Source organism: Leucopleurus acutus, assembly GCF_964270905.1.
Source record: "Leucopleurus acutus genome assembly, chromosome: 3".
Classification (NCBI taxonomy): Eukaryota; Metazoa; Chordata; class Mammalia; order Artiodactyla; family Delphinidae; genus Leucopleurus; species Leucopleurus acutus.
The window spans coordinates 112669863-112692840 of NC_139145.1; the positions used below are offsets into that span (position 1 = coordinate 112669863).

A 22978-nucleotide genomic window follows, 5' to 3' on the forward strand; every position below is an offset into this window, starting at 1 on the left:
AACTACTAGAAGATGTACTTTGCCAACATGAAGGCGACACCAAGAAAGAAAAAAGACCTGACATTGTGGAAACAGGTTATCCCACAGAGGGCAGAGAAAAATGAAATTCACAGATGAGCATAAAAGGACACTTCAGGAAGATAGCTGTACAACAGGCCTAGAGAGCAACCCATCAAGATGGAGGCAGGGTGACAGACAATTACAGGAAAGATATTGCAAAATAAACAAGCAGATTATCTGATGTGTGTGAATCTACCAACAGGAGATTTACACATCTTGCCTGAAAGGTTGTTAATACATTAAATAAAAGATATGAAAAGATATATTAAAAAACCAAGATGATTATTAACTCTAGGAAAAACACAGAATTATATAAGAAAGGAAGTATCATCACAATATACTACCTGGCTCAGCTGTACACAATATTTACATAAATGATGCAAACACTAAATAATAATTTAACTAAAAATTAACATATAACTAATTTGCAAATATAAAGGACGGGAGAAGTGCAGTATTTAAACGTGGAGGCTGGTGTAACAAACATAAATTCCCGGGCTTCCCTGGTGCTGCAGTGATTGAGAGTCCGCCTGCCGATGCAGGGGACACGGGTTCGTGCCCTGGTCCGGGAAGATCCTACATGCCGCGGAGCGGCTGGGCCCGTGAGCCACGGCCGCTAAGCCTGCGTGTCCGGAGCCTGTACTCCGGAACGGGAGAGGCCGCAACGGTGAGAGGCCCGCGTACCGCAAAACAAAAACAAAAACAAAAACATAAATTTCCATCTTCTATAATAGGAAGTTGGTAAATCACGTCTAAAATTATGGTAGGATGGGGGTAGGGAGGAGAAATAGCTGTATATGAGAGCAGGTTATTTAAAAACCTAGAGGTGAAAGAGTTAAATAGTCGCTGACTGTGGGGCAGCCTTTCTCAGTAAGGGTTCTGTGAGAGAATTAAGCCTTGATGCCCCTAAGGCATCCACTTTACGTAATGAATTAACATCTCTCCTGTGCATCTGAAGTGTTACTGCAGCTGACCCTTGAACAATGGGGTTTGGGTGCTGACACTTCACGAAGTCCTATATAACTTACAGGCAGCCCTCTGTATCCACAGTTCCTCAGTAAGTGAGATTCCTGTCTGTATCCATGGATTCAACCAAGCAGGATGGTGTAGTACTGTAGTATTTATTTACTACTGGAAAAAATCCACGTATAAGTGGGCCTGCACTTCAAACTCGTGTTGTACAAGGGTCTACTGTAGTTATAAATCACCCTTGGGAGAACTGAGAAAATAGTTACTCATGTTATTTTCTGTGTTTGTGATTCCAAAGAGGAACAATTAGAAAAGCTGCTTCTGTAGAGTGGGATTCAGGGAGAGAAGGATGAGGGCAGAGGGCTATTGTTTTTCACTGTAAGTCTTGTAGGATTATTTGACTCTTTAAATTATGTACAGGTATCCCTTTGATAAACATAAATATTACCTTAAAATAAATATAATAGCAAAAAGCAATAAAGGAACTGTGAATACCAAATGTATTTTTAAAAAAATAAAGCACAGAACTCAAAGGTGTAGAAACAGTTCTCATTAGAAAAAGCCCAATAATTTTTCTTAAAAATTATAGAATTTATTACATAATATCTACTTAAAAAGTATTTCTATCTAAATAGCAATGTACTACTAATTATTATGTTCTTTGAGTCACCTAAAAGATACAAAACAAGGTAGGATAATTAAATAATAATATAATCTAACAATTTGTAAAAGGTATGACATTGAAATCTTTTGACATGAAATCTTATTAAACTGCACATACTTCCCATTTCAATCAAGATTTACTTATTGTGCCAGTAATCTACCCTTGTACAGAAGACACAAAAGAAATATAAGATATATTCCCTATTCTAAGGAAGTTTATTTATGTGTGCATATGATAACTTGTTTTAGGTAGTATCTTTACTCACTTGGCCATTTATGTATTCATAATTTTATAAACAAATATTTACAATATTTACTCTACAAAAATGATTTTTAAAAATTTCTTCATGAGTAAAACCAAATTGGCAACAACATGGAAGATTTGTCAGAAAACAACAAAACCAATAGTAAGGAGACTCCTAAAATGGTTAAGGTGAGAGATGATGAGGGCCTGAACTGAGACAGGGCAGATGGAAAGGAAACATATAAAAGCGGCTGTTCCCATAGGGAACAGAACAAGATGGAGGTGTCTGAGGAGTTTAACTAACATGATAAAGATATATATTAGAAAATCAATGGTCAGGTAAACCTATTTCTGAGCTGGGGCCCATTCTGTTGTGACTTCTACTCCACACGAACACTTTCTATCTTAGTAGACACCTTCTCTTGTATATCAGCGTAAAGTGCAGGAAATAAAAATTACTCTAGGTATTTTCAACAAGGTGTTTAATGCAGTGAATTGGGTGCTTAAAAAAAATCATTGGAAGCAACTGACATGTCCTTCAGTAGGTAAATGAATAAATAAACTGTGGTACATCCATACAATCGACTATTATTCAGCACTAAAAAGTAATGGCTGGGCTTCCCTGGTGGCGCAGTGGTTGAGGGTCCGCCTGCCGATGCAGGGGACACGGGTTCGTGCCCCGGTCCGGGAAGATCCCACATGCCGCGGAGCGGCTGGGCCCGTGAGCCATGGCCGCTGAGCCTGCGCGTCCGGAGCCTGTGCTCCGCAACGGGAGGGGCCACAGCAGTGAGAGGCCCGCGTACCGCAAAAAAAAAAAAAGCGGCTAAAGAATGGGAACTTTTGGGGAGTGAAAGCAAGGGAGAAAGCTAGGATTACTGACAGGTTGCCATCGCAAGTGACTGGGTAGACGGAGGTAGCACTGACCATAACAGGCAATACAAAGAGGAGCAGGACTGAGGGAAAACACGAGTTCACGTTTGGACTGGTTTTTTGAAGTACCTTGAGAACATTCTGGGGGAGATGTCCGATAGGCTGTTGAATATAAGGATCTGGAATGCAGGAGAGAAGTCTGAGATAGATAAAGATTTGGGAATTGGCAGCACATAGCTGTTAATAGATGAAATCACCTAGGAAGAGAATATAGAAGAGGATAGGAGCCTGACATCAGATAACTAAAGGTCACAATTGGTGTTCTTAAAGTCACTCTGAAAAAACTTTGCCCATAGTTCTATGTACTTCCATGAAAAAATATCCAATATATAATGCTAAAAGACAAAAAAATCAAATTGTAAAACTTCATGCATAGTACAAATCCATTTTTACAAATAAGTTGTAAAAAAAATTATAGTATTAGCAAAGTCACAAGAAAAAAAAATACAGAGGAGAAAACACCAAACTTTTCACAATGGTGTCTGAGATTGTGTAAGCATAACATCTATATTACATGTTCTTATAGTATTTTTTTAACAAAAATATACTACTTCTATAAACAGGAAAAAAGATAATTTTGTTCCTTTCCTTCAAAAAAAAATGATAGCATGTATCCTTATAAAAAGATAATACAAATCTGTTAGAAAAACACTTGGACACTGGACCATAAATGGGCAAACAATATGAACAGATAACTAGTAAGATTATGAAAAAACATTCAATGTACAACCTGCATTACCAAAGTAACACAAATCAGAATACATACCATTCACTGCCTACTAGATCAGAATATGATCTTTTTAATAATAAAAGTACTCAGTGTTGGTAAGTGTTTGATAAAAAGAGCATCTCAGACACGGCTGATAGGAAATAAACTGTATACTCACTCAGGGGAACAATGTGATAATATGCATCAATCGATTCAAAAAGATTCCTAACATTTGATCTAACGATTCTCATTTCATAAATTCAAGAAAATAATCCAAAACAACTGAAAATATGCAAAGATATTTTGCAAAATCATTAACTGAAACAATCTAAACACCGATATTAGGACACAGAAAATTATGTAGGCATCATAAGTGATGTTTATGTCTATCAAAACTTTTTTTTTTAAGTATATACTCTATGGCCTAGCAATTCCACTTCTAGAGAAACACTAGTACTTAGGCTCAAGAACACATTATAAAGAACTTTCAATGTTGCAATGTTTGTAATAGTGAAAATTGCAAAGAACCTAGCAGCTCATCAATACAAGAATGATTAAATCAGCTTTTTAAAACTGTGGTCTGAGGAACCCTAAAGACCCCAAGAGCTTTCGGTGGGTGAGGGCCTTTCTGTTCCAAATACCGATCTGTGCAAGGATGGATTTTCTTAGTATGCTTCAGTTTAAACAAGGTAGCGCACCAGACTGAAGGGCAAAGCAAATATGAGAATCTAGCCGTCTCCTATAAAGCCAGACATTAAAGTGACCTACTAAAAATGTAAAACCATACCATCTTTCTCACTAAATTTTTTTTTAAAATATAGTTACTTTAAACAATATAATTTAATTCAATATATAATGGGTTACTGTTATTTTTAAATGAATAAGTAAAAATTTTTTAATTTTCTGAGTTTTAATTTCTAAAATGGTATATATATACTGCATTAGAAAACAAAAACTCTTCTAGTCCTCGATAATTTTTAAGTGTATAAAGGGCTCCTGAGACCCACTGGATTAAATAAACTGTGATACCATCATATTATGTAATATTATAACTGGGGATGATAATTAAAAGGGAATTTATATTTATCTGTAATGTAACTGTTTCAAAAGACACTTTGCTCATGTATCAGTTGTGTAATCAAAAATCATAAAGTCATGTCTGTGAAGCTTTTTAAAAACATGGGGAAATACTTAAAATATAATTTTAAGCAAGAAAAGCAGGCAATCCAACTGTATATAAAATCTCATTATTTCAATAAAGAAAATGCCACGGGAAAAAAAAGACTCAGGTGAAAACTCAGAATTAACTATTGTTGATTACCTTTAAATGTGGAATTAAAGTTGATTATTTTCCTTATTCTTTATTATATTTAATTTTTTTACATTAAACATGCGGTTTAATATCCAGAGGAGAAAAAAGGGAAGAAATTAGGTGAAAAATTATATATAGTTCTACTAGATCAAACCACTGAACTTGTGCCAATTCAAAAGACAAGCTCAAAATAATAAATTAAGGAACCTAATTCGATCACCAAACTGCCTATTTTATTAAAGGAAAAATATTAAGTTATCAAATGTATGGGCTGGTTTCCACACGAGTCAAACTAACAAGAACTCCCTTAGTCTGGAATATAGTATCATGCAGTCACGGTAGTACAAATAAGTTTATAGTTTAAAAGTTAGATCATCTTTTATCATTTTTCAAAGGTACTAAAGAAAAGGTAGACGAAGGGACACTAGCGCGTCCTTCTGGTCTAAAATGATGAGAAAATGCATCGGTGCGAGAATCGGCTTTGCTAGAGCACGGGCGGCGGTGACAGATTCCTCTGCGGGGGCAGAGTCATTTCAGCGCAGAGGCTACCACTCACTCCTCGGGAGCGACAGCCCCTCCTGCAGGCTCAGCCCCTTCCCTGGAAGGACAGGCGGCCCTGGGGGTTCTTCTCCCTTCATCCGCTGCAGCCTGGGGGTTGTTCCCCCGGCAGCGCCCAGCACTCTTGGAGGCCCGGGTGGGTGGGACCCGGCAAACAGCGGCCGTGATTGCCATCCTGGCCTGGTCCGGCCCAACAGGCTTTACCGAGGAGCCGCGAGGTTTGAGAGTCCTTATTTCCCAGCCAGCTCAGGGGGGCTCGGAAAAGGAATGGGTCGGGGGCTCAAGGCTCGGCCCCTGGAGGAACAGGAGGGCCAGACCCAGCGCCTAGGGCAGCGCGACCAGCGGTCACCCCGCCCCCTCCCCGAGGGCAGCAGGGGTGAGGAGAGGCCAAGACGCCTGTTCCAGGGGGCTCTTACCTCCCCACACCCCTGCGGAGCTCTGTGAGGCTTGACGAGACGCCGCGTTAAGGAGTGAAGAGCGACCCCGGCCGGGAATCCAGGGTGTGCGCGATGTCGGCTCAAGGTTTGTTGCCCCCCTACCCCCCCGACCTAGGGAGAGCAGACGGCGCAGGCGCAGAGAAGGCTTTCTGTGCCTCACACGCCCCCTCCTTCTGCGTCCGCGGCCTCCCCGCTCACGAGGCGCCTGCGCGCTGCCATGCCGGTTCTAAGCCCAGGGCGCCGCGCTTCTTACCGGAAAGGCCTGAGGAGGTTATGGGGTGACTGGGGTGACTGGGGCTCCTGAAGATCGGCCGTAGGTCGGGACTCGGTTTCCCACTAGAAGCCTTGGAGCCGGGATCGGGAGACGACTGCGTCCGTGTCCGGCTTCCTCTGCCCTTCGCTGACCTAGACGCAGCTTCCCCCGCCCCCAGCCTCCTGCGTCCTGCGGCCTGTACTGGACACACCCGCCTGCTGGGCAGCCAACGCGGCCTGCTCCCCCCAGCGCTGCTGTCTTCCTGGAAAAAAACTCACTTTTTTTGCTTCGGGCTGGTTTTGCAACCACCCGCAGCCCCCTTCCCCCTCACACCCTGGCAGCAACCAAAATGCTCCTACCCCGCTGCCAAGCCTTAAGCCCTCCAGACGACTGGCCATTCCCAAGGGCTCTGCCTTTGCCTCTCCTTGCTTTAGTTCTGCTTTTCTGACAGTGGCCGCGAGAACAGCTGCCTCCCCGGTCTGAAAACAAAAGCTAACTCATCCGGAGAAGTAAATGGCAATCATGTGATGTATATTTGTGCTTGTTTGAGCTTTACTGTGTTCACCACAAGTTTCCTATAAACTTAAATAAGGGAAGAAGAGACATCTGTGTGAGGTCAGGGTATTACAGACTGGGGAAAAGAATCCGTCGGTTGCCAAAATGTTTTACCGGTTCAGAATTCATACTGCTCTTTCAAAAATTTCAAGAGTTTTAGTATCTCAGGAATATGTAAGTCTGATGTAATTTGCGGTGAAAGATTTGAGAATCAGCGTTCAAATCCCAAATATGCAAATTGGACAAGCATGGTTACTGATCTTTCAAACATACTTCGTCTTGATTTTCCCAAATTCTGAAATGAAATGGTGTGGCTTTAGTTCAACGATGAAACTTGTATTGATTGCTTAAAATAATTTATTGAGCATCTGCTATGTGACAGACACTGTGTTAAATGCTTTGCTTAGGTCATCTCATTTAATCCTAAGAATAATCCTACGAAGAACAGCATGCATTTTCTCTACTATGTGTCCGGTGTTGCTCACAGATAAATAAAATGGGGTCACTACCCTTATAGAAACACAGTCTTACAGCAAAGATGCATGTATACAAGTACATATTTGAGATAGAAGTATTTATATTGCACAGTGTGAGGACAAAGACTAGAAATAGGAAACACTAAGACCTTAAACAGGTAAATGGGAAAAATATATACATGAACAAAATAAGGAATTTAAATGCCTACTGCATATTTTACTAATGTTCAAACTCATTAATAATGAAGACAAAGGAGGTATTATTTCCCATGGGTCTAATTAGTTTGTTTACATTGTGAATAGACTCCATTGGTGAGGGTAGAATGAAATGAGCACTCATACCCTGTTGGGTATGAATTAAGTTGGGGATATAAATTAAGACAAAGATTTTGGAAAGTTACTTGTCAAATCATATCAAGAAATGTTCACATGACTTAATTCAGTACCTTCTGTTTTGGAAATTATAAGGAGATATTTCAGAATACAAAGATTTAGATGAGTAACAATAAGGAAAGTAAACAAGGTACCAAAACCCAATTACCTTTCACATATAAATTGTACTTTGTATCACATTTATTTTTTATGGGTGTTTCCTCTATACAGTGCATTATGCTAGGAGTTGTAAGGACTGTAACGATGGATAATTTATGATTTTTGCCCTGAAGAAGTTCACAATCCACTGTGTCATTTATTTATTAACGTAAATAGCTGAGAGATTGCTGCAGTATAGTAAAATTACAAGAGCTTTGTATAGATTCTTGGTCAAATTTTCTGTGATTTCCTTTGTTGGTTGAAATAAAGAAGAAAGCTACACATCAAATGCAATGTCAGATAAAATATTAAGGAAAAAGAGTCCTTGGCAAAAGTTGAGTAATATTACTGACATATTCAATGTATCATCTTCTACCTAAAGATTCTATTTATAACTAAATACTTTCTGGACTTGGGGAAAGTCATCATCCTAGTTATAACATACTTGGTCAATTTATTCCTTAGACTAACTAGTCATCACTTGGATCATCAGCAGTTTTTATTATTTTGAAAGGTAACCAGGATCCTGATGATTTTAAGAGGCTTAAATTCCATTGTAATATGAACTTCCAAAGCTGTTCCCTTTTCATAAGTAAACTGGGTGGAGAAAATACCAGAAGCAAATGAAAATAACTATTACAATTATTCATTTGTTTCATGGCTGGTCTGAGACTAACAAGCAGTTTTAGAACTAAGGATTCATTGCTCCAAAATACAGAATGTGACATGCAACTGTTAGTTACCCATCTGCATTTAAGTGATATATAACCACGCTAAAACACCCATGTTACAAGGAAAAGAGCTGAAACAGCTTTTTTAAAAATTGTCTGCTGGTCTAGGGCCAATTGGATCAGCTATTTGGAACAAAGTCACCAATGAAGAAATGGTTATAGTTTTGGTGACCGTGCGAACTAGTGTTTAAAAATGCATAGAAAAAGTTTGGAAGGAATTCCACTAAAATATTAACTCTATTTTTGGAAGGTGAAATTATGAGTGATTTCTCCCTCTTCTTTCGAGTGTTCCATATTTTCCAGGTTTTTTTGTAATGAGAACATATTACTTTAATAATCCAAGAGGAAAACTGGAATGATTCCTTTTTAAAAGTATTGCTGAATTCATAATTGAGCCAACCAATTACCTTATATTCATTATGCAATCTCTGCATACAATATATTGCATGACTGTGAGTCATCAGAGGGAAATATACCCGAAAGGATTGATGAGCACTTGTGTCTGGATACTGTCTTAGAGGTGGTGTAAGGTACAGTGACTCCCAGGACAGATATTTTGTTTTGTTTTGTTTTTAACACATTTATTTATGTATTTTTGGCTGCATTGGATCTTCATTGCTGCTCGGGCTTTCCCTAGTTGTGGCGAACAGGGGCTACTCTTCGTTGCGGTGTGCGGGCTTCTCATTGCGGTGGCTTCTCTTGCAGTGGAACACGGGCTCTAGGTGCACGGGCTTCAGTAGTTGTGGCGCACTGGCTCAGTAGTTGTAGCGCACGGGCTTAGTTGCTCCGCAGCATGTGGGATCTTCCCGGACCAGGGCTCGAACCCTTGTCCCCTGCGTTGGCAGGTGGATTCTTAACCACTACACCACCAGGGAAGTCCCCGGGGCTCAGGTTTGATACAGGTTCAACATCATGATATGGGTTCTCTTGTTGAGGGGGGTCAGATTTCTTTGCCAAATATTTCTAGTTCTCTCTTCTGGGCATGTGATGGCGGGGTATCTTCTGGCCCCCTTGTGGTTGAATAGGGCCAAGGGACTGATTGAGGCAAATGAACTGTGAGAAGTGACACGTGTCTTTCTAGACTGGATATTTTACTTACCAATGTGAGGCTCTCCAGAGCCTGCTTTCCCTCTGGCACAGCAATAGACCAGACTTGATACTGTGGCCACTCCATTAGTGTGAGTACTTGAGGGATTCCAGAGCACTTCTAGAACAAGAAATAAACCTTGTTGTTATATGCCACTGAGATTTGGGGTAATTTGTTACTGCAACATAGCTTACTTAGCCTGTCACGGCAGATAAACTTTGTTTTATGTCTCTGAGATTTGGGCGTGGCTATTCTGAACCATATACCCAGGGTGGTGTCTCAATGACGCTATTTATGGCAGCATCGTTTCCCAATGTGTTTTGCCTTCACAAATAAATTATTCTATACTTACAATTATTATGATGTACCAGGTAAATACATTTTGTTGTAAACACATGCTTAACCTCTACTACTACTAAGAATGATAGTGAATATTTTTTACTTTTTTTAAAATGAAAAACATCAATCACATAAAAGTACAGAGACTAGTGCAATAGAACTCTCAGATTCAAAATCAACTCATGGTCACAGATCTTATTTTACCTATAAACTCACCCACTCTATCCCTCACCCCACAACTGAATTATTTTGAGGAGAATCTCATTTATCTTTTCTTTTTGCGGTACGTGGACCTCTCACTGTTGTGGCCTCTCCTGTTGCGGAGCACAGGCTCTGGACGCGCAGGCTCAGCGGCCATGGCTCACGGGCCCAGCTGCTCCGTGGCATGTGGGATCCTCCCAGACTGGGGCACGAACCCGTGTCCCTGCATCGGCAGGCGGACTCTCAACCACTGTGCCACCAGGGAAGCCCTCTTTTTTTTTTTTTTAAACATCTTTATTGGAGTATAATTGCTTTACAATGGTGTGTTAGTTTCTGCTTTATAACAAAGTGAATCAGTTGTACATATACATATATTCCCATACCTCCTCCCTCTTGTGTCTCCCTCCCATCTTCCCTATCCCACCCTTCTAGGTGGTCACAAAGCACCGAGCTGACCTCATGTGCTATGTGTCTGCTTCCCACTAGCTATCTATTTTACATTTGGTAGTGTATATAAGTCCAGGCCACTCTCTCACTTCGTCCCAGCTTACACTTCCCCCTCCCTGTGTCCTCAAGTCCATTCTCTACGTCTGTGTCTTTATTCCTGTCCTGCCCGTAGGTTCTTCAGCACCTTTTTTTTTTTTTTTTAAGATTCCATATATATGTGTTAGCATACCGTATTTGTTTTTCTCTTTCTGACTTACTTCACTCTGTATGACAGTCTCTAGTTCCATCCACCTCACTACAAATAACTCAATTTCCTTTCTTTTTATGGCTGAGTAATATTCCATTGTATATATGTGCCACATCTTCTTTATCCATTCATCTGTCTATGGACACTTAGGTTGCTTCTATGTCCTGGCTATTGTAAATAGAGCTGCAATGAACATTTTGGTACATGACTCCTTTTCAATTATGGTTTTCTCAGGGTATATGCCCAGTAGTGGGATTGCTAGGTCGTATGGTAGTTCTATTTTTAGTTTTTTAAGGAACCTCCATACTGTTCTCCATAGTGGCTGTATCAATTTACATTCCCACCAACAGTGCAAGCGGGTTGCCTTTTTTCCACACCCTCTCCAGCATTTATTGTTTCTAGATTTTTTGATGATGGCCATTCTGACCGGTGTGAGGTGATAACGTCATTGTAGTTTTGATTTGCATATCTCTAATGATTCGTGATGTTGAGCATTCTTTCATGTGTTTGTTGACAATCTGTATATCTTCTTTGGAGAAATGTCTATTTAGGTCTTCTGCCCATTTTTGGATTGGGTCATTTGTTTTTTTGATATTGAGCTGCATGAGCTGCTTGTAAATTTTGGAGATTAATCCTTTGTCAGTTGCTTCAATTGCAAATATTTTCTCCCGTTCTGAGGGTTTTCTTTTCGTCTTGTTTAGGTTTCCTTTGCTGTGCAAAATCTTTTAAGTTTCATTAGATCCCATTTGTTTATTTTTGGTTTTATTTCCCTTTTCTGGGAGGTGGGTCAAAAAGGATCTTGCTGTGATTTATGTCATAGAGTGTTCTGCCTGTGTTTTCCTCTAAGAGTTTTATAGTGTCTGGCCTTACATTTAGGTCTTTAATCCATTTAGGAAGTGCTCTAATTTCATTCTTTTACATGTGGCTATCCAGCTTTCCCAGCACCACTTATTGAAGAGGCTGTCTTTTCTCCATTGTATATTCTTGCCTCCTTTATCAAAAATAAGGTGACCATATGTACGTGGGTTTATCTCTGGGCTTTTTATCCTGTTCCATTGATCTATATTTCTGTCTTTGTGCCAGTACCATACTGTATTGATTACTGTAGCTTTGTAGTATAGTCTGAAGTCCCAGAGCCTGATTCCTCCAGCTCCATTTTTCTTTCTCAAGATTGCTTTGGCTATTTGGGGTCTTTTGTGTTGCCATACAAATTGTGAAATTTTTTGTTCTAGTTCTGTGAAAAATGCCATGGGTAGTTTGATAGGGATTGCACTGAATCTGTAGATTGCTTTGCGTAGTAGAGTCATTTTCACAATGTTGATTCTTCCAATGCAAGAACATGGTATGTCTCTCCATCTGTTTGTATTGTCTTTAATTTCTTTCATCAGTGTCTTATAGTTTTCTGAATACAAGTCTTTTGTGTCCTTAAGTGGGTTTATTCTTAGGTGTTTTATTCTTTTTGTTGCAATGGTAAATGCGAGTGCTTCCTTAATTTCTTTCAGATTTTTCGTCATTAGTGTATAGGAATGCCAGAGATTGCTGTGCATTAATTTTGTATCCTGCTACTTTACCAAATTCATTGATTAGCTCTAGTAGTTTTCTGGTAGCATCTTTAGGATTCTCCACATATAGTATCATGTCATCTGCGAATAAAGTAAAACTGAAGTGACAGTTTTACTTCTTCTTTTCTGATTTGGATTCCTTTTATTTCTTTTTCTTCTGTGATTGCCATGGCTAAAAATTCCAAAACTATATTGAATAATAGCGGTGAGAGTGGGCAGCCTTGTCTTGTTCCTGAGCTTAGAGGAAATGGTTTCAGTTTTTCACCATTGAGAACAATGTTGGCTGTGGGTTTGTCATGTATGGCCTTTATTATGAGGTAGGTTGAGGTAGCTTGCCTCTATGCTGACTTTCTGGAGAGTTTTTATCATAAATGCGTGTTGAACTTTGTCGAAAGCTTTTTCTGAATCTCTTCAGATGATCATATGGTTTTTCTCCTTCAATTTGTTAATCAGGTTTATCACATCGATTGATTTGTGTATACTGAAGCATCTTTGCATTCCTGGGATAAACCCCACTTGATCATGGTGTATGATCCTTTTAATGTGCTGTTGGATTCTGTTTGCTAGTATTTTGTTGAGAATTTTTGCATCTATGTTCATCAGTGATATTGGCCTGTAGTTTTCTTTTTTTGTGACATCTTTGTCTGGTTTTGGTTTCAGGGTGATGGTGGCCTCATAGAATGTGTTTGGGAGTGTTCCTCCCTCTGCTATATTTATCATATCTTTACATCTCTAAATTTTTTCAACACATATATTTAAAAGATAAGCACTTTACAAAGTAGAAATAATAATGCAATGAAATCCTTTTCTATCCAATATTAGTATCTTACTTCAATATGACTAACTTTGTTTTATCTATAGCCTTACCCAACCTTTATTTGAAGAAAACCTCACATCATATCATTTTGTTCATAAATATTTCAGTATGTATTTCTAAAATAAAATAGCTCTTCACAAAAATATATTAATAATACCATTATTACACCTGAAAAATTTAACAGTAATTCTTCAATAATGTCAAATATTTAAGCATTGCTGTCTATATTTCCTGTTGTTTCATAAATGTCATCATTTTTAAATAGCTTGTGTGAATCAAAATCCAGATAAGGTCAACACATTGAGATTGGTTGATGTCTAATAAAGTTCCCTCTTTCTTTTTTGTTCCTGGCAATTTGTTTTTTTATTTTATTTTTTTTTAATTTGTTTTTTTAAAAAGCCATGTCTTTTAGCCTATAAAATTTTCAGTATCTGGACTTTTCTGCACCTCCCTCTGCATAGTATCTTTTAACACGTGTCTCTTGCCTCTGTGTTTCCTGTAAACTTGTAGCTAGATCTAGAGGCTTGGTTTGATACAGTTCAGTTTCTTTGGCAAGGCTACTTCATAGATGGTGTGTACTTCCATCAGGAGACACATAATATCTTGTTGACTCTCTTTCAGTAATGTTGGTAACCATTGATAATCACTACTTGGATTTATCCTTTGATTTGGAGTTTGCAAAATGGTGACATTCTAATCTATCATTTCTTTCTTTCTTTTTTTTTTTTTTGCAGTACGCAGGCCCCTCACTGTTGTGGCCTCTCCCGTTGCGGAGCACAGGCTCCGGACGCGCAGGCTCAGCAGCCACGGCTCATGGGCCCAGCCGCTCCGCGGCGTGTGGGATCCTCCCGGACCGGGGCAGGAACCCGTGTCCCCTGCATCGGCAGGCGGACTCAGCCACTGCGCCACCAGGGAAGCCCCAATGACTTTTTTTTAAAATAAACTTATTTATTTTTGGCTATGTTGGGTCTTTGTGCTGTTCGCAATCTTTCTTTAGTTGTGGCAAGTGGGGCTACTCCTCATTGTGGTGCACGGGATTCTCATTGCGGTGGCTTCTTTTGTTGTGGAGCATGGGCTCTAGGTGCATGGGCTTCAGTAGTTTTGGTACACGGGCTTCACTAGTTGTGGCACGCGGGCTTAGTTGCTCTGCGGCATGTGGGATCTTCCCGGACCAGGGCTCAAACCTGTGTCCCCTGCATTGGCAGGCAGATTCTTAACCACTGCGCCACCAAGGAAGTCCCTCTTCAATGACTTTTATCTGTTTTCATTTCAATGATGACTTGTCAATTTTATTACAGTCTGCACTTTGCTTGCTGTCCTTCTATATATTAGTTAGATTTAGATTTGACTAAGGGTATTAGTAGCCTCCAAAATATCAGAGGCTTAAACTAGATGCTTATTTTCCTTTTGCCTTAACATCCAGATACAGATGGTTAGGGCTTCCATAGAACTCTGTTCTATGAAGTCAACACATACTTAGGATTCTTCTAGGTTTTTACTCTATCAACTGTGGCCTCTATTCTCACATCATGGTCCAAGATGGCTCTTCAGCTCCATCTATCATGTCCATATTTCAACTGGCTAGGAAGAGGAAAGTGACATAATGGGTCAAAGGGTTCATGTAAGCTGTTCCTTAAGGAGGGTTCTCTGAAGCTGCTGCAGGATACTCTTGCATATCTGCATTGTTTAGGACTTATTCCCCTGGCCATATATAATTACAAGGAAGACTGGGGAATTATTTTATTTTGGGAGGCCCTGTATGTCTTTATTTTGGAGGGCCCTGTGCCTCGCTGAAAATTCTAATGGGAGAATGGATATTGGGAAGAAATAGCAATTTCTGCCATACTCTAACTGAACCATGGTACCATTGGGAGCTCCCTTGTTGCAAGAACACAGATTCATCAAATACCATGGATCTGAACGGGCTCTGCATGATACTTGCAACTCCAGAATAAAGGCTGACCTCTCGATCACACTGGGACACACTATTAATGATCGCGTTGTCAATGCAATCAAAAACAAAACTGACCCTCCACCCCTCACTGTCTTTCTTCCCCTCGTCACATTTTTAGAAGGAGTGTTTGCTCTCACTGACTCACTTCCCCACCTCCTTTATTTATCTTCAACCTTCTCTAGAATGTACTGTCCCTGAATACTCCACTGTTCTTGCAAATACTAACAGTGACCCCATGAAACTAAATTAATTGGGTGTTTTTCTGTTGTCTTCCTTGGCTTCTCAGCATCTGGCAAAGCTGACACTTCCTCTTTCTTGAAACCCTCTCTTTTGTTGGATTCTATGACACAACACTGTTCCAGAAGCTCTGTGTAAATTCCCTTTGTGAGCTTCGCCTCTATCAGAACACAAAATAGTGGATCCTTCTATAAAAGTGAAACATTTTTAGAATCGTAGTCTAAATGATTTATTTCTCAAGACCAGAGATAGCAGCTTCCAGTTTAGTGAATTCCTATCAAGTGTTGGATACTGAGCTAGCTAAACACTGTGAAAATATTTTCTCGAATCCTTACAGTAATGTGCAAGGTAGTTACTACTCCCTACTTGTCAAAGGAGAGAACTGAGGAACAGAGAAATGAAGTAACTTAATCAAGATTACATAGCTCATAGGTGGTGAGTTCGGCTTCACACGTATCTGTCTGATATGACCATTTTCCACTGCCCCACTCCACCTTTCTAACACGCCTACCTTCACGTTAATCATTGTTTGCTCATCCTTGTGATTTAAATAAGCACTAATAGGTTTTATTATATACTTTCATAGTAATTTTAGGGCCACATGAAAGATACATGAATTTAGGAAATATGTAGTACCAACATAGGGAACCAATTGTGTCTTGATTAGATCAACATTTGTACATGGCTTCAACTGTCATTCCAACTACTATTTGTACACTTGAGCTATGGAAACAAAATCTAATTAATGAGTTGATCCTATCATGTAAAACCAATCATATGTTTCAATATCCGTTGAGCTCCACAATGAAGTTAACCCAAAACAGATACTTCCGTTCATTCTACAAAAACTGGAGAAGCAAAACCAAAGTAGCTGTTTTACCTAATTACTGAACCTCTGTTCTGAATGCAGGAAGCTACTTCCTAAGAGAAGCTGCCATTTTTAGCAAAGAAACAGGGCCTATAATAGAAGCAGTTCTCAAGCACTGCAAGATTTCAATCCAAAAAGTACCTTATTTTCTCACAAAGATGAGAGTGTGCACACACAAGTTTGTATGTTATTTATCAAGCACCGTGTCCACAGAAACTAGAAAGGAAAGTATGAACCAAAGAAGTGTTGAGGCCAGGATCTCAAGTGGGAATTAACAAAAAATGAGGAAAGAACAGATTTCACTCGAAATAGAAAGTGAAACATGATTCTAACTTTCCCCTTTTGGCTGTCAAATCCCTGAACCCCAGCATTTGCCTTCAATAGTTACAAATCCTCAGACGGAATATGGTCTAATTTCACAGATGACACTCGGGTATATCCACAAGTAGATTTGTGGATCTTCCTGTGACAAATTGGCATTCCATATTGGTTTCTCACTGATGCCTGGCATTCACTGTTGCCAATTCCTTCCAATATTGGCTGCTATATGTTAAAAAATGACAAATAGAATGGACTTGAGGATATGGGGAGGGGGAAGGGTAAGCTGGGACGAAGTGAGAGTGGTATGGACATATATACATTACCAAATGTAAAATCGATAGCTAGTGGGAAGCAGCCGCATAGCACAGGGAGATCAGCTCGTGCTTTGTGACCACCTAGAGGGGTGGGATAGGGAGGGTGGGAGGGAGGGAGACGCAAGACGGAAGAGATATGGGAACATATGTATATGTATAACTGATTCACTTTGTTATAAAGCAGAAACTAACACACCATTGTAAAGCAATTATACTCCAATACAGATGTTAAAAAAAAAAAAGACAAATGGCTTATACTATATAGCTGAGTAAAACACAAGCGTCCTGTGATCCCATTCACCTGAAAAACAAACAAACAAACAAAACCACCTCACAATGCACAATCTCATTATACATTTTTAAGACAAATGGAATGCCTGTGCCCCTGATCCCTTATATTAGCACAGATGATCAGAAGTTAATTCTATATCATTCTTTATCCCAATGCAAGGTAAAGGTACATAGAGTTTAGTTCTGATTAACTCACCAAAGATGCGATAAAAATAAAAATTCTACATTTGATACTGATTTTGAAAACAAAAAAATTTTTATTTTTCAAAATAATCTGATTTCTACCATTTAATGGGGACATTCTGTTTACTGTTTTAGGCCAGGCCTTTCAAATGCTTTCATGTGGAACTTATTATAAAATTATTTTCTAGATGTCCACTGACTATAAACTATGTTCATTACTGTCGACTTAAAAAAACTGCACAATGTGAGAGCTGTGAGTTAAGTTTTATTTGGGGCAAAATAAGGACTATAGCCTGGGAGACAGCATTTCAGATAGCTTTGAGAAACTGCTTCAAAGAGGTAGGGGGGAAGGTCAGTATATGTGTAATTTTGGTGAAGGGGGAGTACATGCAATCAAGTACATATATATATATTTTAAACATCTTTATTGGAGTATAATTACTTTACAATGGTGTGTTAGTTTCTGCTTTATAACAAAGTGAATCAGTTATACATATACATATGTTCCCATATCTCTTCCCTCTTGCGTCTCCCTCCCTCCCGCCCTCCCTATCCCACCCCTCTAGGTGGTCACAAAGCACCGAGCTGATCTCCCTGTGCTATGCGGCTGCTTCCCACTAGATATCTATTTTACGTTTGATAGTGTGTATATGTCCATGCCACTCTCTCACTTTGTCCCAGCTTACCCTTCCCCCTCCCCGTATCCTCAAGTCCATTCTCTAGTAGGTCTGTGTCTTTATTCCCGTCTTGCCCCTAGGTTCTTCATGACCTTTTTTTTTTTTTTAAGATTCCATATATATGTGTTAGCATACAGTATTTGTTTCTCTCTTTTTGACTTACTTCACTCTGTATGACAGACTCTAGGTCCATCCACCTCATTACAAATAACTCAATTTTGTTTCTTTTTATGGCTGAGTAATATTCCATTGTATGTATGTGCCACATCATCTTTATCCATTCATCTGTTGATGGACGCTTAGGTTACTTCCATGTCCTGGCTATTGTAAATAGAGCTGCAATGAACATTGTGGTACATGACTCCTTTTCAATTATGGTTTTCTCAGGGTATATGCCCAGTAGTGGGATTGCTAGGTCGTATGGTAGTTCTATTTTTAGTTTTTTAAGGAACCTCCATACTGTTCTCCATAGTGGCTGTATCAATTTACATTCCCACCAACAGTGCAAGAGGGTTCCCTTTTCTCCACATCCTCTCTAGCATTTATTGTTTGTAGACTTTTTGATGATGGCCATTCTGACCGGTGTGATATGATATCTCATTGTAGTTTTGATTTGCATTTCTCTAATGATTAGTGATGTTGAGCATTCTTTCATGTGTTTGTTGGCAATCTGTATATCTTTGGAGAAATGTCTGTTTAGGTCTTCTGCCCATTTTTGGATTGTGTTGTTTGTTTTTTTGATATTGAGCTGCATGAGCTGCTTGTAAATTTTGGAGATTAATCCTTTGTCAGTTGCTTCATTTGCAAATATTTTCTCCCATTCTGAGGGTTGTCTTTCCGTCTTGTTTATGGTTTCCTTTGCTGGGCAAAAGCTTTTAAGTTTCATTAGGTCTCATTTGTTTATTTTTGGTTTTATTTCCATTTCTCTAGGAGGTGGGTCAAAAAGGATCTTGCTGTGATTTATGTCACAGAGTGTTCTGCCTATGTTTTCCTCTAAGAGTTTTATAGTATCTGGTCTTACATTTAGGTCTTTAATCCATTTTGAGTTTATTTTTGTGTATGGTGTTAGGGAGTGTTCTAATTTCGTTCTTTTACATGTAGCTGTCCAGTTTTCCCAGCACCACTTATTGAAGAGGCTGTCTTTTCTCCACTGTTTATTCTAACCTCCTTTATCAAAGATAAGGTGACCATATGTGTGTGGGCTTATCTCTGGGCTTTCTATCCTGTTCCATTGATCTATATTTCTGTTTTTGAAGCACCATATTTTTTTGTAGAAGGTTTCTGCTAGTCACAATGAGCAGACGTCACCATGAAAGATTTTAATGCTTTTACAGATATGAGGAGATACAAGAATTGGGGTCATAAAATCAGCTCCTGAAAATATCTATCTGAAGACCTGTTCCACCAGTTTTTCCCAGAGCACAGAGTGCCTCTTTTCTGCTCTCCACTCCGAGCTCCTTTCGGGGGTGTGTTGAAAGTCAGCAGCTGCAGCACATGATTTAATCCTTGTAGAGGTAGACGGCAAGTACCAATGGCAGGTGCCAATTTATAGTTGACATTACAAAACGTATGGGCGTATTTTATAATCTTATTTTTAGAGACTTCTAGGGAAGACTTTTTCATAACCTCTCATGATTGAGTGCTGCCTGTAGGAGAACAGCTAATCCTGTTCTATTTATCCCAGGACCCTTTTTGCTGAGATTTACTTTCTTTTCAAAAACACCATAGTGCTAAGGCATTTAGCATTCCAGGCAGGAGTTAACAATGCATCCTTTAAAGATCTAGCATTTAGTCAGCAGTCAGCAGATCTGGTTTAAGACCTGTCTCTACCACTAACTAAGCTATGTCATCTTGGGAAAGTGCTTTAACTTCTCTAAGTTTCCACATCTGTACAATGGGGTGATAACTACAGCTACATGTCATTCACAGGGTTCATGTGAAATAATGAAATGTATTTAGGGAATCTGCCCATTCTTTAAAGCTTGAGAACTTTATGCATGGCTGACATGGTGACAGCAAAGTGGGAAGTACTCACCTCTACTCTCAGTCCCAAATTTCTAAGGTTTTCTACACTTCAACAATTTGACAAAAAAGTCAAAAGAGGAAGAACAAGAAAATTTTGTTTTTAATTTATATTTAACTCAGATACTTCAAGATCTGTTACCTGTGCAAAGGCAATCTTACAAACATCTAAATGTCTCCTAAATATTCTTCTCCCCCCACTTCCTCCTCCTGCTCCTTCTTCTTTTTTAAATCAAATGATGCAAGGAACTCCAAATGCTCTTGATTCAAAACAAAAAGTGAAAGATTAGAAAGAATTAGTTAAGAAGTTCTAACTGGTGTTACATATGCTAACAAAGAATAATAATTTCTTATAAGCAATGTATACAACATTCGTCATCAACAAGATTTGGCAGCCCAGAATTCCATCTTAAAAGTTGCATCAAATGAAATAAAAAAGTAAATAAATGAAATGCTATAATTTGACATTATAAATTAAATTTACACTATAAAACAGCTCATTATAAGATTTTGGATGGGAAAAAAGCAAATGATCCCATGGCTAAAAGTGAATGGAGAATGCTTCTCTTAGATGAACTGTAGAAATGTATTTAAGATAGTAAACACAGGGAAGTCCATTCTATAGGTAGAAATTTTTCATTGAGAAAAAAAGGATGAGAATGAGTACTAACAGGAAAACATGAGTTGATAAAATGGAGAAAAATAAGAAATTAATAAAATTTACAGTTAGATGATGTAGGACAAATGTCTACAGGTACCACTGACTGACTGTGTGTGTGTGTGTATGAAATAGACTTACAAATAAAAAATGTGAAATGATAACATTCAAATCTGTCTTATATGGGGTTCAAGGCTCCTCTGTTTTTATTTTTTTATTTTTAAAAATTTATTTATTTATTTTTGGCTGCATTGGGTCTTCGCTGCTGCGTGCGGTCTTTCTCTAGTTGCAGCTAGCAGGGGCTATTCTTTGTTGCAGTGCGTGGGCTTCTCATTGCGGTGGCTTCTCTTGTTGCCCAGCATGGGCTCTAGGTGTGTGTACTTCAGTAGTTGCAGCACGCAGGCTCAGTCGTTCTGGAGCATGGGCTTAGTTGCTCGGTGGCCTGTGGGATCTTCCTGGACCAGGGCTTGAACCCATGTCCCCTGCATTGGCAGGCAGATTCTTAACCACTGCGCCACCAGGGAAGTCCCTCCTCTGTTTTTAAATCTATTCTGTTCAAATTTTGCTTCCTATTGCAAGACATTTATTTACTATAGAGAGAAAATAAAGGCTCATGGAAAATGTTGATAAGCTAATTCAATATGTGTGACTAGCTGGTGAAAAAAATTTAATTACCAAATAGAAATGATTTGGAGCAAAAAAAAAAGTTATACTTGCTAATACACATTATTCTATCACATTAGAGATAAAACATATGAAACATCTCTTGAAGCCTCAATAAAGACATTTGTCAATGTCTATAAGTTAATATTTGACTAAAACTTAAATTGTTTAGTAATAAATCTTGCAGAATTGAACCAAGAAACTAGAATATGATTTACTCACACCTCACTCTTACAATATCTTTTTTGAAGTCTATGGACTAAGTGAATGATTTCCCCAGGGGCCTGAAAAATTGAAAGTTTAAGATTATTCTTTACGTGTATATATGGGGTCACAGCGAGGTATTAAGCTATTCGGAAGCAAGGATTTTTCTTAAGAGCTAGGTAAGCAGCAGAATTCCTGGGCCATGAAGCAAAACAGCTTTATGATGTGGTTTTAGCACACTAAGACCCGTCTGTTTACATATTCTAAGAATGGAAATGGACTGCAGAGTCAGAACAGTAATAGAGGAAGTATATAGCTTTAAATATGAATGGTAGCTTCCTTTGCTTATCTACAGAGAAGAATCTTGAGGTTGATTTGGGCCTCATGATTTGAAGTAAAACATAAAACACACAACCATCAGAAAAAGTCAGCACTCTATAACTTTCCACCCATAAATATAAAAATACCATGTTCTTTGAGGAAATTTCTGCAATGGATTGGAAACAAGTCATACATTACTAACCTTTGTGTATCCTTTAAGTCACAAGTCACTAGATACATATGGTAAGCCCAGTAACCAGGGATTATATTATATTGAAAAGTACCTAGAAGAAAGGCATGCACAACAGGATTAATTAACACTAAAAAGGAGATTTTAGAAGAAATAATATTTAAAGCTTAGTTGCACTAAACAAGACTACATGCAAAAATCTGCTTTAAAATCTTTATGCATAGAGTTATGTATACTGCTATAGAAAGATATCTAAAATACCATTGCCCATGAAAAGGGCAGGATACAAAATGGGTTGTTCGTTTTTACAAAATATACAAATAAATTAATACTTAGCCCTCAATTAATGACTTCTTTCATTCCTCAAGATCCTGCCGTTAAATGAAAAGGTATTTCCATTAATTTTAATGGGAGAAGTTGATGATTTAGTCTATCCCATCTCAAAACACCCAAACAATTTTTTCACAAATAGAAAAATCTACCAATAGAACAATGAAAACAAGATGATATAAGTAATAAAAAGTGTTTTAAAGTAAATTAATACAGTTTACATAGTGATAAATGAACGTGTATTGTATCATCAAAGGAGGAAAATCCCTATTTTGATATAAGAGGGATGCAGGGAAATTTTTCTTTAGAAAGTGGTGGAATAACAGATGATTCTCAGGCAGACAACTCTTTCATCCCTATCAAATTGAAAAATATATATTTTAAGTGTGATAACATCTAATGTTTAATTGGATGGTAAAATGGGTATCTCATACACTCATACTGAGGTTATAAACTAAAGTAATCTTTCTGGAAAACAATTTGATGCTAGGTATCAGGAGGTCTCAAAATTATTATACCCTTTGAATGAGTAGTTCTCCTTTTAGAAATTTAAGGGAATAACATAAAATAAGCACAAAAGTATGTGGACAAAGATATTTTCAACAGAGCATTTAAAG

At 38.6% G+C, this 22978-nt stretch overlaps 1 protein-coding gene across 9 annotated transcripts in view; it reads right to left on the reverse strand.

Annotated features, from left to right (window-relative positions):
- ZFYVE16 (zinc finger FYVE-type containing 16) overlaps positions 1 to 6443 on the reverse strand; it is a 56750-nt gene extending 50307 nt beyond the window's left edge. For 5 of the 9 annotated variants that reach the window (XR_014326107.1, XM_082836467.1, XM_082836468.1 and 2 more), the window contains exon 1: positions 6136 to 6443. The gene's annotated coding sequence lies outside the window, so the exon portion shown is untranslated. Of the gene's footprint in view, positions 1 to 5861 lie in introns of all 9 variants that reach the window. The other 4 variants (XM_082836465.1, XM_082836461.1, XM_082836469.1 and 1 more) reach the window with 2 other exon arrangements.
- Between the last annotated feature and the right edge of the window lie 16535 nt (positions 6444 to 22978).